Source organism: Eublepharis macularius, chromosome 17 (assembly GCF_028583425.1).
Source record: "Eublepharis macularius isolate TG4126 chromosome 17, MPM_Emac_v1.0, whole genome shotgun sequence".
NCBI classification, from domain to species: domain Eukaryota; kingdom Metazoa; phylum Chordata; class Lepidosauria; order Squamata; family Eublepharidae; genus Eublepharis; species Eublepharis macularius.
Genome location: NC_072806.1, coordinates 28,498,511 through 28,514,379, shown reverse-complemented (window position 1 = coordinate 28,514,379; position 15,869 = coordinate 28,498,511).

Genomic DNA, 15,869 nt, shown 5'->3' with positions numbered 1-15,869 from the left:
TTATAATCTATAACGCTAGCAAAACCCGGGCACCTCCACAAACGAGCAGGCAAACCAATCTATAAAGCAAAAATTATATATGAACTAAATTTTATATTATGAACTAAATTTTATATAAATGAACATTTAAACCTAAGAACATTCAAACCTATAAACAAACCTGGTATAAAGTGTCCAACATTTCTAGATGTGTGTGTCATCAACACCACCCAAGGCTCAGAAACGGCTGAATGCAGGACTTTGAGATGCCACCCAGTTGAGTATACACAACCTCTCCACACACAATACACAATTCAAAAGTCCAGTAGTTATCCAAATATTGGCCTGCACAGTGAATATAGGGATCTCTAGAAAAGGGATTGAGTCCCCCATTACTTCTGTTGGTGCATGGTGTGAATTTCTTTTTTAAATTTTGTTTTATTTTCAGAACAAAGAGGGGTACAAAAGAAGAAAAGGGAATAACAGGATCAGAGGAACATTAAGATTTTGCACTACAAGAGTTGTAATAATAAAATACAGAGTACACAGAACATACCTTAATCAGAGTTCATCAATATTATATCTCTGTAGGTTAGCTGGAGTTGGCACACCACCCAGTTTGCCTTGGCAACTCTTTACATTCCTAATTTCTGGTCAGTTGGCACACCACAACAGGAATCAGGGAGTAGTTGTAACATGTTTTATCTTGTTCTCTCATCCTTCACAGAGCATAATACTCCCATACACTCTAAGTAATATTCTCACACACTTCATGGCTCACTTTGTACCTTTCGCTATGCCTGATAGATAAGACAGAAGGCTGATCACAGCATATCTGTCCAGTGGCCTGTAACTGGTTCAGAACTAGTTTAGAACGCGCTACTATTGTTGTAACTGTTGCTATAGACATATATGGGCATTGCTCTTTTCCGGGTTCCTGAAAAGCTTTCTCAATAAAACTCTCGCCTCCATCTTGGAGGGACAGACTTTGCATCCAGATCTCGGTCTCATGTCGTTACTACATATCTCCTATTCCAACTCCTGTGTGTTTTCTCAAACGAAATATGATCTTTTACCTACACAATATTCAATTTTAGATCAACTAAAGGTCAAAACAAGTGGTCTCCCTATACATTCTAACTACTATATCTTAGTATGGTCTACTACTTCTATACAGATCGTTTCTGTCTACATGGTGGGAATTTCCATACATGGGGGAACGTGTAAGCCACCGGGGGCACTTCATTAAAACTGCATGCCTATCAAACTGGAGACCCAGTTTGGTGTAGTGGATAAGAGTGTGGGACTCTAATCTGGAGAACTGGGTTTGATTCCCCACTCCTCCACTTGAAACCAGCTGGGTGACCTTGGGTCAGTCACAGCTTCTTGGAGCTCTCTCAGCCTCACCTACCTCACAGGGTGTTTTGTTGTGGGGATAATAATAATGACGTACTTTGTAAACTGCTCTGAGTGGGTGTTAAGTCATCCTGAAGGGCAGTACATAAATCAAATGTTGTTGTTGTTGTTGTTGTTGTTGTTGTTGTTGTTGTTGTTACTACTACTACTACTACTACTACTACTACTACTACTACTACTACTACTACTACTACTACTACCACCACCACCACTACCTTGGGTCCTCTGACTATAGCGCTGGGTGGGAGAGAGAGTATGGCTATAGATCTTTGTGTGCTCTGTATAATTCTCTGTTCCTGGGGGGAGGAAGGGAGGTGGTGCTGGAGGTCTCAATCATGAGACAGTCTGCTGCCTGTTGCTTATGAGTATGAGGTGCCTTATTCAGTGGAAATTCCTGCAGGGCTTTTCTGTCTCAAGCTCTGGAAAGGTTTCTGAGCACAGTGTTCATCTGCCCTTGACCGTTGCTTTTGCTGTCTGGTGGCTGCCCTAAATATGCCATCACCAAAGTCCTTTTTGTGTGCTCCTAGTTCTCTAGACATGGAGCCCAGCAATGTAGCCTCATGGCCACATGTATTCCTAGATGTGCTGCTGGGATTGGTTGCAGGGTTACTCAGAAGCTTATGCTCCTGGATTCGTTTTCGTTTTCTCAGCCATGCCGGACGCTCCTCTCGGCTGGTCCGGGAGGAAACGACCGGGCACCCTGACCGGGCGGCTGATCCGCAAGGATTAGCCCCCAGGACTCCCAGGGAGGGAGCCAGGGTCCGGGACGCGGCGGGAAGAACTCCCCGAAATCAATGCGGGGGGGGGGGAATTGCCCGTTTGTCCCTATGGAGGCCGGCAGACGTGCGCGGCGCCTCGAGTGCCGCCGGGCAACGAGAAACGGCAAGTAAAAGAAACAGGCGGAAGCCTGTAAACAAGCGAATCCCTTCTGTTCTACAAGCGTTTGTGAAGGAGAGGTTGATCTGAAGAAGACTCGCTCTTCCCCTTCGTTGAGTTCCAGAATTTTGTTGGTGCGCCCCCCCCCCCCAAAATGGCAGCAAAGAAGCAAAGTCCCGCTCTCGGTAAGTCAATCTCGGCTACCTTGCAGAAGGGGGAGTCGCTCGAAGAGTTGGTGCGCAGGGCGGTGGTGGAAGCTATAAAACCCTTTGTTGACAAGCTGAACGAAACTGATCAAAGGGTGGGCTTAATTGAAAGCGAGGTGAAAACCATTAAGGCAGCAGCGGGGGGGGGCAGAAAAGTCTGCTCTGGAAAGTGCGTCACTTGTGAAGGCTACAAAAAAGGAGCTGAAGTTGGTGGAGAACCAGCTGATCGGGCTACAGGTGGAACGAACGCAGACAATTTTGCGTCTCCAAAACGTGAAAGAGGAGGAAAAAGAGGATCTGTGGGAGGTGGTCTCGGAACTATTGGCGATACCCGCGAGGACGACTAAAGAAGAGGTTAAAAGCGCCATTTTGGAGGTCCGTCAGGCTTCTTCAAAATATGCAACAAAGCGACAGTTGCCTCGTGAGATCATTATTGACTTTTCATCTAAAAAGATTCGGGACACCATCCTATATAACTCATACAATGCGGATTTGGACTTTATGGGTTTGAAAGTCAAGATTTTGAAGGACGTTCCATTTCTAGTCCGGAAACGGCGTTTTAAATATAAAAAGTTTGCAGCTCTTCTGAGGGACCATGGAATAAAGTACAAATGGTTATTCCCGGAAGGAATATGGTTCAGATATAAAGATCAGGCCTATAAGATATTATCAGAAGATCAACTAAAGGATTTTGAGAATAAAAACCCAGAACTCTGCTGCACCGAGAACGAAGAAAAGGAGGAGCCGGAGGGGGGGGAGGAGGAGGAGAGCACTGCAACAGCAGTTGCACAGAGAGAACTGAGTCCGGGACCTAGAAGGGGGAGGAAAGTTTAATCAGAATTTGAAATGTTTATTCTCTGTATGATTAACCACTCCATCATTATCCTATGGAGCTATTTTTGTATTATGACAGTATGAAGGGAAACATTGAAGTGTAGTGTTTAGTGTTTGTAGTTCATTCCCTCCCCTTTTCTTTTTCCACCCCCCTTTGTCCCTTCCCTCTCCCCTTTCCTTGTGATAGTCTTGTGTAGTGTTTTGTAGTTATGAAAAATAAAAAATTTATATATATATAAAAAAAAAGAAGCTTATGCTCCTATGTGCTAGGAAGAGAGACGTCATCTAGGGCAGAGCCATATTATCCATAAGGCTAACTAGGCTGAGGCCTAGGGGCCCTGCAGGAACTAGGGGCCCATCCATTTTTACACCCCCACATAAATTACAATTAATTGATTCTCTTAAATAACCTCTATTAATAAGATAATTAACTGCTTCCTTATTGGTGACAGTGAAGAGTACCCTCAAGTCACATCTGACTTATGGCGACCCCTGGTGGGGGTTTTGTGGCAAGAGGCTAACAGAGGTGGTTTGCCATTGCCTGCCTCTGTAGCCCTGGTCTTCCTTGGATGTCTCCCATCCAATTATTAACCAAGACCCTGAGATCTGATGAGATCAGGCTCACCAGGGCTATCCAGGTCAAGGAGCGTCCTTATTGAAGTGAAACAAATTCTCTTATATTAAAACAATTACCCATAAACTATACATATTTTTATAGATAATAAGAATTATATTCATTTCAAAATATTACAGTATTGAACAATTATACCCCCAAAATGTGCTTTCCTGAAGAGTTCGACTCGCGCAATAAAAATTTTTAAAAAATGTGAACAGAATTCTTCAGGAGACCCTCAAAATGGATATAGGGCTATGTACTGCGGTCTAGTATCTACCGTACCAGGGTCAGGCTGTCAGCTGCAGTGGGGTGAAAGATCAAAGTGCTAGAGCGGGCCCCAAATACCTGAAAGCCTAGGGGCCCAGCCATGGGTTAATACGGCCCTGATCTAGGGCTCTTGACCCCAACAGGAGCATTTAAAATCACATTACTTCTTTTGCAGATATTCTATGCAGGAAGAAGGAGCCTCCTCTGATCAAGGATAGCATCCTGGCTTAGCTGTTTCACCCACCCCTCCACCCCCTTCTGCCTTTCAGTGCTGCCACTCTCTTGGCATAGGTGCTCCACCAACACTGGCCTCAAAATGGCACAAGTACTACTACTCTGGAATAAATTTTTTCACACTGGGACATCTCTGTGTGCAGTAGAACTTTGATGTGATCCTATTCCCACACAAAGAGAATAAGTTAAAGACAGGGTTAGTCTATTTGATATTATTATGCAATTATTTTCTTTTTATAATAAGTAACTAGAAGAAATAAGAAATACGGCAAAATAAAATTCATACATGGAACAGAGTTACATCTTTTGGTCTCTTATTCTTTGTTTACAACTTGGATGTGTGTTGCGGTTTACCCTGTTGATTAACCATGCATTTATAATGTCACAAGCTATCTCGATAAAGCCTGACCAACAACCGCCCCCCCACAAAGGAATGCAGTCAACAAATACAACCAGTCCTTATACAGAATTCCTATATTCATACAAGTGCATAGAAAAGTGCAACCTCAAGCATAAATTATATAAATGGTACAATAAAAACTACAATAAGTAATTTCCAGTCAGTATCACAACCACATGGAATCCAATATCCGTATGCAGTTCTGCCTTTAGAGACTTCAAGCAACGTTCTGTCTGTTATACATCAACCAAGGAATGCCAGTGGCAGAGTCCAGCGTCAAGCTGGTTAAGTGTTGGAGTTTATGGGGAAATTTTCATGCTGTTAACCCTTCTCTTGTAGGTAACTCCAGCCCAGGGGATGCTTTTGCTGCTGCAAGCGCTGCCAAATTTATTTATTTACTTCTGACAAACTAGATGTTTTAGGCAAAGAATTTTGGAACCCCTGGTCAAAAAGAGCTAGACCAATGACAGCATCCTTTTTATTGACAAACCTGGAGAGGGGTCCACCCTCGTCCTTCCAATCTGGTTGGGAAACCAAGTTGGGATAAGGAGGAGAGCGGCTTTGATCCGGATCATCTCAGAGGACTGGACAGAAGCTGGAAGCAGTCGGTAGAGGTGGAGGTGAAGTTGAAGGAAGCATATAGGACTGAAAAGGCTGGCAAGAATCTCTGAGGCCTTGAAATTTTAAAATGAGGGTTTGGGGGGGGGGTTTCCCCCCCGAGTCCCGAGGGAAGAAATTTTGGATTCCGTCTACAATTTGGCAACTCATACCAGAAAAAAAATGATGTCATTCTGCTTTAGGTACATTGGTCTTACGGTTCTGCCGAAACTCTTTGAAATGGCAAACATGATTAGCATCCCAATACTCATAAGAGGTCACTAGGATTTGAGATCTTTGTCTGGTGGTTCCATTTGTCCATGAAATGGCAGCTCTGGGGCCCTTTCTTAAAATACAGAAAATGTGCTCAGGTGCTCTTGGGGGGATTGGGTCTCCTTTGGATCAGATTATCACTTTGTGAATCCAATGCTCTACCATCCTTGCTGCAATTAGTAACAGCTGACTCATAGCTGGAACCTTGGACCAGCCCAATTGATTCAAAGCTTGCTACACTAACTCTAATGTTGAATTTCAGGGGCTCACGGGAAAAAATCCTGTTAACTGCACAAATTGATTACTTTAAAAAGATTAGGCTTTGTTAAAACTTTAAGCAGATCAGAAATGTTCCCCTATTTACTTGCATTTATCTTATCAGAAAATGTTTGAGCTGTCTAGATACCATTTTATCAAACAGTTACAAAGTATCATCACTCTTTCCTGTTACTCAGATGTAATGCGTTACCTTCTGCTGAGATAGTCAGTTTAGGAGAACACCCCCCCCCCTTGAAAAATGCTAGTGTACTTATTGTAAAGATCAAGTTGACTCAACTGCCCATATCCTTTTTATTTGCCCCCGTTATATTTTACTTTGTTACAAATAGATTACTCCCTGGACTGACTAGCTACAGAACATTTCAGAACAGCAAAAACTAAAGAGCCTACTGACAGCCAAGATAAAAAAAACCTGCACATGAGATTTAGCCATATTTATTTGTGCAGTTATAAATCACTCATAAAATACTCCAATGTATGGCTTGTAGGCTGTTAAGTTACAGGGAATAGGAACCCCGGGGTCCATTTCTGAGGGCCCCTGAACAAGGTGCCCCCAGCCACTTTCCATTATTCCCTATGGGGAAAACTATCCGGGGGCTATCCAGGGAGCAGGGGTGGCATTTTGCAAGCAAAATCCAATAAATTTTTATGAAAATTACTGACTGTCCTCTAAAGACCCCTCCCCCCAAGTTTCTGGATGACTGGACCTCGTGGTCCAGTTTTGTCGGCCCGTGAACAAGGTACCTCCAGATACTCCATTGGTTCCTATTGTGGGGGGAAAGTCCCACAGCATAAACACATGGACCAAGATTGCCATGGCCAAAGACACACTCCCAACTGCAAACTCCATACACAGAAAGTCCAACAGAACCAAAATGAAGCCCCCTACCCGTATCCCTGAACAAGCTCTCCACCACTCTCCATTCTTCCCAATGATGATAAATTTTCCTAGCTGGGTCTTGGAGCACATAGACCCAAGGCAAGAATGCCACAGCCAAGGCACACTCCCAAATGCAAGCTCATCCCTGGGGAAACCCAATAGAACCAAACAGATGCCCCCTAAAAAAAATACTCGTGTGCCTCTTGAGCAGGATGCCCAGCTACTCTCCATTGTTCCCTAAGATGACCAACTTCACACCAGAGAGTCACAACTATTCCACCCAAAACAAAATGAAGCAAGGGACAGTTTTGCAACTAGAAGCAAACTGAAGCACGGGGATGGAATCCCTCAGAACCAAAGTGAAGCAAGAGGACTAACATCACACCAGAGAATCACATCTATTCCATCCAAACCAAACTGAAGCAAGGGACACTGTTGCAAGTTAGCTCAACAGAACCAGCATCGTTCACATGAGCCAGGCACTGAGTTCAGCCAGTGGAAGAACACCACAGAAGAGATCCAAGCAGTACACAGCCACATGCACAAAGCAACAGCAAGCAAGCACAGCTGCATAAGATGGGTCCCACTTGGCCTTAAGCAGAAAGTGAGAGTGAAGTGTACTTTTAGGAAAACCACTCTCTGCAGCTACCCTCATTGGCTCAGGACCTTGAGGTGTAGGCTGTGGTAGGCTTTCATCAGTGGCCATCCCTCTCACCCTGCAATTTAACATTAGAACAACTCATTACATGCATTATATTACATAACAGCATTATGCACTTCCGTGTGGGTGTTTCTGTGGGTTTTCCTCTGCAATACATGGTGTGCTGTTCTCTAATTTCTCTAACATCTCTCTCTGACTCTTCCCATCCCAATAGGCAGATAATGATTGTGCCATCTGCTGGCAGTTAAACCTTCTGGGTCTTCTGAGGTCCCAGTGTGCGTATGTGTAGAGAGCCATCAGAGCTGATTTATGGGGAGTCCAAAGGGTTTTCAAGGCAAGAGATGTTCAGAGGGGATTTGCCATTGTCTGCTCCTCCATAGTGACCATGGACTTCCTTGATGGTCTCTCATCAAAGTACTAATCAGAGCCAACCCTGCTTAACTTCCTAGATCTGATTGCATTGGGCTTGCCTGGACTACCCAGGTCCTACTTGGAGCAGCTAATAGCTTTCTTGGGACCAACTAAGAAATTCTGTGAAAGTAAGCAGGCTTTGAAGCCCATGCCTTCAGTCCAAACCATTGCCTGGGCTAAGGGCTGTGATGGATGCTTCTCAAAGCAATCTCTTGAAATGGCCTGCCCTTGTTCTTACATTTCACTTCATGAGCACTAGCAGCAGTTGGGAGATATTCCACCTCCCAGGGGCAGGTCTCCTCCCTGGACCATTGGGGTTTCCCAAGCACTTGCCCAACAATGGTCTCCTTTGACTTTCAGGACTCTTTAAGACAGACGTCTTTTGCCAGTTTCCCATCTGGGTGAGCCTGGTTGTTCCTATAAGATCCTGTGACTGCAGCTCAGTCTTCTGCCTATTGTTCCACTCAGAAGAGGATAGAAATGTTTAGTGGTCATGATTTTGCCAACTGCAAGCTGCAAGAGCCCTATTGCAACGCCCCTGATGATGATGTCGCCAAGAATCTTTAAGAGCTCACTGAGAGAATGGTGGGACTTGCGGAGTAAACTTGTTTATGCTTGAAAGGTGTATCTGGAATTCCATCAGAGGGACTGGGGTGGGGGAGCTTTATGGTATGTATGGAATTGCAATAAGGTATTGGGAAAGAGAAAATGGCGCAATATTCAGGTACTTTTAATAACATATAATAATATTAGATTTATATACTTACCTTCAAGATGACTTAACACCCACTCAGAGCAGTTCACAGAGTATGTTATTACTATCCCCACAACAAAACACCCTGTGAAGTATAGCTGCTCCTCAACAGAGGCCCAATATTCAGAGGCACAAAATTCAGGTACTTTTGCAGCTAGACCTGAACAGAGGCCCAATATTCAGAGCCACAATATTCAAGTACTTTTGCAGCTAATCAACAGACACCCAATATTCAGAGGCCCAAAATTCAGGTACTTTTGCAGCTGGTCCACAAAAGAGGCCCAATATTCAGGTACTTTTGCAGCTGGACCTGAACAAAGGCCCAATATTCAGAGGCACAAAATTCAGGTACTTTTGCAGCTAGACCTGAACAGAGGCCCAATATTCAGAGCCACAATATTCAGGTACTTTTGCAGCTAATCCTCAACAGACGCCCAATATTCAGAGGCACAAAATTCATGTACTTTTGCAGCTGGACCTCAACAGAGGCCCAATATTCAGAGGCCCAATATTCAGGTACTTTTGCAACTGGTCCTCAACAGAGGCCCAATATTCTGAGGCACAATATTCAGGTACTTTTGCAGCTGGTCCTCAACAGAGGCACAATATTCTGAGGCACAATATTCAGGTACTTTTGCAGCTGGACCTCAACAGAGGCACAATATTCAGAGGCACAACATTCATGTACTTTTGCAGCTGGACCTCAACAGAGGCACAATATTCTGAGGCACAATATTCAGGTACTTTTGCAGCTGGACCTGAACAAAGGCCCAATATTCAGAGGCACAAAATTCAGGTACTTTTGCAGCTGGTCCTCAACAGAGGCCCAATATTCAGGCACTCTTGGAGCTGGACCTCAACAGAGGCCCAATATTCAGGTACGTTTGCAGCTGGTCCTCAACAGAGGCCCAATATTCAGAGGACCAATATTCAGGCACTCTTGGAGCTGGACCTCAACAGAGGCACAATATTCAGGTACTTTTGCAGCTGGTCCTCAACAGAGGCCCAATATTCTGAGGCGCAATATTCAGGTACTTTTGCAGCTGGTCCTCAACAGAGGCCTAATATTCAGGCACTCTTGCAGCTGGACCTCAACAGAGGCACAATATTCAGGTACTTTTGCAGCTGGATCTCAACAGAGGCACAATATTCAGGTACTTTTGCAGCTGGTCCTGAACAGAGGCACAATATTCAGAGGCACAAGTGCCTGATAGTAAATTCAAGTAATCAGACAAAGTGCATGGTGCTCAATTATCAATAAATAGAACAATAAATAGAATAATTTACACAAAATCAGTAGCAATACAAAGTCAATTCTACATCATTATCAAAGTATCCAGTCAGTAGACATACATAGTTTGGATCCAAAACAATTGGTCATCAAATTTAAAAGTACATAAGAGGACATGCTTTTCAGGGGATGCTTCTCTGTTTCCCGCTTTCACTACATTTATGAACCTTATGTAAATGCTGGAGGCATTTACAGCTTTTTGCAGGAGTCTCTGGAATGCAAGGTAAGTCTTATCAAAGCAAGATGCTTGTGAGTGAGTTTCTTATACTGATCTTTGTTCTCACTCTTTCCCAAGGTAAAAACCTTTGTTCAAAGGAAGACCCAACTCGTCAGTCACTCTACTGGAAAGAAGCCTCCTAAAGCTGTTTGACGAGCCTCTAAATACTGTCCCCATAGTCCAAAAAACACTCAACAGATGGCTAGCTATGTTCCTGTTTTGTGGTGATCTTTTTCAAGAGCGTAAAATGCACCTTTGCTGTGCATTTGGGTATCCATCTAAGAGAATACTGGGAATGAGTGAAAATATGATTGCCGAATCGGAGACAATCACTGTTTATTTACTCTCTTGAAAAACATCCTCTTAAAACAGGAACATACCTAGCAACCTGTTGAGCTTTTTTGGACTATGGACAGTATTTAGAGGCTTGGCAAACAGCTTCAGGAGGCTCTTCTCCAGTGGTGTGACTGATGAGTTGGGTCAGTCTCTGATACATATTGATGTGGAATTGACTTTGTATAGCTACTGATTTTGTGTAAATTATTCTATTTATTGTCTATTTATTGTTCTATTTATTGATAATTGAGCACCATGCACTTTGTCTGATTACTTGAATTTACTGTCATGTAGTAGAATTTTGCACGGTACACTTTAATTGCTAAACATTTATTACTTGTCAATTTCCCCCGTGGAAGGTCGTTGATCTTCCCTTGTTTTGTGAGTTCTGCGGTGCCCCTTACTTTTCTTTGTCCCAAGATCTCTGGCAGTTCTTGTATCATTCTTCAGTCCCAAGACTACCCACAGTTACCTGAATATTTCCTGTATAGGAGACACCAGCCAAGGCTTGGGAATGGCTAAATGCAGGACTTTGCCACCCAGTTGAGTATATACAACCCCTCCACACACAATGCACAATTCAAAAGTCAAGTAGTTATCACAATATTGGCCTGCACAGTGAACCCAGAGGCAGGGGCATAGACTTTCCAATTTCCCGGGGGTGGGGGTGAGCAGGGCTGGGTCAGAGGCATTGCTATATCAGGTCCTTAAAAGAACCGGGCCCCAGTGACATCATAGGGAGAAGCCAATGACATCACAGGGAGGGGTTTCTATTCCCACCCATATATGGAGGTGGGGCCATGGGGGATTTAGGGAGGGGCTCCCCACAAATTTAGGAGAACCCAGGCATCCATGGGGACTCCCCTAACAATGCTCCTGGGCTGGGCTAAACCTAGGAAAAGGTGGGAATTGGCCAGTGGTTATAGTGCTATCTCATCCGTCTCCTGCTGTGTCCTGTTTTTGAAATTCACTGTTAGGATAGTCACTTTAAGATCTACAGATATACATACCATGTGTATAGAACAAACTAATGGTCACTAATGTTGCTACATTGAAAGTGGGTGGAGCCAGACAGGATTAACGACTAAGCTACTTAGTGTGGGCCATAGCCATAGGTATTTTAAGGAAGTATAAAATCTTTAAAATTTATTTATTTAATTTATTTAAAATTTATTTTTATAATTATAAGCAGAATAGAAAAAAGAAAATAAAAACAATAGCACAGTTATAATTACATCAAAAGAAAAGAAAAAGTAAACATAATATAATAAACAATAACTCAGGGTTTTTTTTTTATATCCAGCACATATCAATCCTTGTGTATCTGTCAGAAAAGAAAGTATAGTCTCCAGTAGTCAGATCTTTTTAAAATTTATTTTTTATTAGGCTTTTTCACTTAGATAACTAATTGAAAAGAAATGAAAAGGACAAGGGAACAAGGGGAAAAGAAAAAAAGCTAAGGAAAGCAACAGAGCAAAGAAAAGTAAACATATCTATTATGGTCCACTTACAACACTATAGCTTTGAAGAACATGTTTAAGTCCTTTTATATTCTTGGCAAGTTCAAGTCTTTATGCTTATTTGTAATCCAATTACAAAATGGTGTCCAAGGTCCGGCAAATTCTTCTTCCATTTTCCCTTTTAATGTCATTGTCAGTTTGTCCATTTCCGCTGTTTTCATAATCTTTCCCACAAGTTCTTCTTGGGTTGGTGTTGTTTGTTGTTTCCAATAAAATGCTAATAAAATTCCGGCTGCTGTCACTGCATGTATTATAAAGTGTTTTTGATCCTTATTAAATTCATGTGGAATGTAGTTCCGTAGAAACAGTTCTGACTTGAAAGGTATTGGTATTTGTAAGATTGTATGAAGTAGTGTATGTGTCCTTATCCAAAATCTACGTACGACTTTGTAGGTCTACCACATGTGATTAAAAGTTCCTGTACATTCTTTGCATTTCCAGCATCTATCTGGTGTATTCTTATACATTTTGGCCAGTCTATCCGGAGTTAAGTACCATCTATAAAACATTTTATACAAATTTTCTTTAGAATTAATTGATTTAGTTATTTTCATGTTAACCTTCCATATTTTATTCCAGTGTTTTACTTCAATTTCCTGTTCCAAATTTTGTGACCATTTAATCTTACAATTTTTACCACTTCATTTTCCTTCTCCATTTGCATTAAAAATACATACATCTTTTTAATCAATTTTTTAAAACAAAAACAAAATAAACTTTTATTTTTTCAAGAAACGTATTGGTTTCATAAAAGTAGTTCTCAGTTCTTAAAGTTACTTCATTTAAACTCATTCACACAGGTCTCTTCTAAGGCTTCACACACAGTTAGCCTCTTTCTCTGACTCAATATTTCCCACAGACGTGCTTAAAGTTACTCAGGCAGCACACAGCTAGCCTCTTTTCCTCACAGGAATGTTTTTCACAGAAATGCTTAAATTGCTCAGGCAGCACACAGCTTGCCTGCTTTCTTCTGACTCCCTCTTTTCTCTCCACCACTCAGTCTGAACTGAATTCACTCCGCCCACACTCTCAGTCATCAACCAATCATATCACTCACTCATCCCTCTCTTTCACCCCCACTCTTCACCTATAGCACACCAATTATTTAAAAAAACATGCACACATTTACTTGAAATCATTACAAATCCCACCCCCCTTGTCCTTAAGCAGAACACACCTTTTTCAGAAAAGTTGTGTGCAGCTTCGTCTGACTAAGTGTTTTATTGTCTCTGCAGTTCCTGTTAAGTCCATTTTTCACTCTTCTGTGGTTTTTGTTTTAAAGTCTTGGGTTTCTTTAACCTGCATTCCTCCTCTGCTGGGGTGTCATCTTACTCTCTGGGATGTTCCACTGCTGGGCTGAGGTCATCTCTCTCTCTGGGATGTTCCACTGCTGGGCTGAGGTCATCTTGGCTTTGGCCTTCTCTACTGGGTTGTTGTTTGCTTCTTCTGGTCATTTCTCTATCAATATTCTGTTATTTTCTAAACAGTCTATTTCCTTCTTGAGAACAGAATTTGAGCTGCTCAGTTATTTACACACTGTCTTCATGTTTGATGCACCGGTTGACTCATTTAGAAGGCTAGCATCCTTCAAGGAGTTTCCTAACTCTTTATACTCTTTTTTGCACATGCTGAGCTTTTCTAGTACTTTACATTTGTCTTCAATCAGTTCAGCAACTTTACTAGCAAGTTGTTTCTTTTCCAACAAAGTCTATTTCTAATTGACTGATAGCTTCTGTACATTAGTACAAAGACAATTAAAAGGGTAACAACGGCAAAATAAATAACCATTTATAAATGCTGAATCTTTTTTTTAAATCAATTTTTCATCAGTCACATAGCAGTTTTTTAAATTTAGTTTGTTCTTTGTAGAACCCTCCCAGCTTTTTGTCTTTATGGTACTAGACTCAATCTGTGTCCTTGACCACCAATCTAAATTAATATTTTGCTTTAATAGCTCTTCTTTTGTTTTTAAAACCCCTTTCTCGTCCAATAGTTCTTTATATCTAACTATCTTATCTATCAAAAATACATTCGGTTGTGTAAAAGCTTCCAAAGGTGAAATCCATTGTGGAGTTTTAACGTATATTAATGGTATAACTTTTCCCCATATCAAAAGAATCAATTTTCTTATCATTTGATTCTTGAAATATTTATGAACAGTAGCTTTACCATATCAGACAAAAGCATGCCAACCCAACTTTAGATCGTTGCCAACATCCTTGGGTTATCAAACATAATCCAGTTTCTCATCCAAACTAAACAACATGCTGTATAATACATTTGCCAATCTGGAAGTGAAAAACCTGCATTTTCTTTACACTCTTGAAGCGCTTTCAATTTAATTCTAGGTTTTTTCCCTTGCCATATAAATTTTGAGATTAACTTGTTCAACTCCTTAAAAAAGGATTGGTTAATATAAATGGGAATAGTTTGGAATAAGAACATAAGGGGTGGCAAAATATTCATTTTAATAGCTGCAATTCTTCCCATAAACGATAACTGAAAATGTTCCCATCTCTCTAAATCTTCCTTGATCTCTTGTTGTAATTTCACATAATTGACTTTCATCAGGGAACTACACTTTGCAGACATATATACTCCTAAGTATTTTACTTTCTTTTCTAGCTGGAATCCTGTCAGGTTAATTAGTTCCACTTCTTGTGTTGGAATCATATTTTTTGTAATAACTTTTGTCTTTTGATAGTTCACCTTCAGTCCTGCCATTGCACCGTACTCTTTAGTATGATGCATTAGTTGTTTTATAGATTCCAATGGGTCTTCTAATATGAACATTAAATCATCAGCAAATGCCTGTAGTTTATATTTATGTCCCTTAACTGTTGCTCCCTGAACTGTAGGATCTTTACTGATAGCTCATCAATACTTCCAAAGTCAGTATAAAAATCAAAGTTGAAAGTGGACACCTCTGTCTTGTCCCTGTATCCATGAAATCATTATTGATAATTATTTTAGCCTTTTGTTTTTTATATATAGCTTCTCTATTGCTCTTATAAAATTTACTCCAAAGTCCATCTCTTTCATTTGCTCTATGAAGAATTGCCAACTAACTTTATCAAAGGCTTCTTCGGCATCCAAAAATATCATGGCTATCGCTTTTTCCGGATGTGCTTCATAGTATTCCAATACATTTAAAGTACTTCTGATGTTGTTCCTCAGTTGTCTTTTAGGAAGAAATCAAGCTTGGTCTTGATGTATTATTTCCTGTAGTATTTTTTTGAGCCTCATAGCTAATATTGAAGAAAATATTTTATAGTCACAGTTCAGTAGAGATATAGGACGATAATTCTTAATTTATTTTGCATCTGTTCTTTCTTTATGAATCAACAAAATAGTGGCATCCATCCATGATTTCGGTATAATCCCTTCTTCAATCACAGTAACAATTGTATTCTTATAAGGTAATAAAATAACATCTTCCACCTCTTTTTAGTATTCTGCTGGTAATCCATCTGGTCCAGGAGCTTTCCCCATATTCTGCTTATGTACAGCCTCTGTTACTTCCATCACTGTTATAGGATCATTAAGAATTCTCTTATTTTCCTCTGAAAGTTTAGGGAGGTCTTGCTTGTATATAAAATGTTTTTGATCTTCTATGGGTATCTCCACTTTTCCATATAAATGTCTATAGAAAAGCTCCACTATTTTTTTCAAGTCTTCCTTTTGTGTCTTCTCTACCTTCTTATCATCATATAGTCCATATATTAATCTCTTTCCTCTTTCCTTTCTAAGTTTATAGGCAAGCCATCTTCCTGGTTTATTTGCATATTCAAAATAATTTTCTTTGGCAAATTTAACATTTTT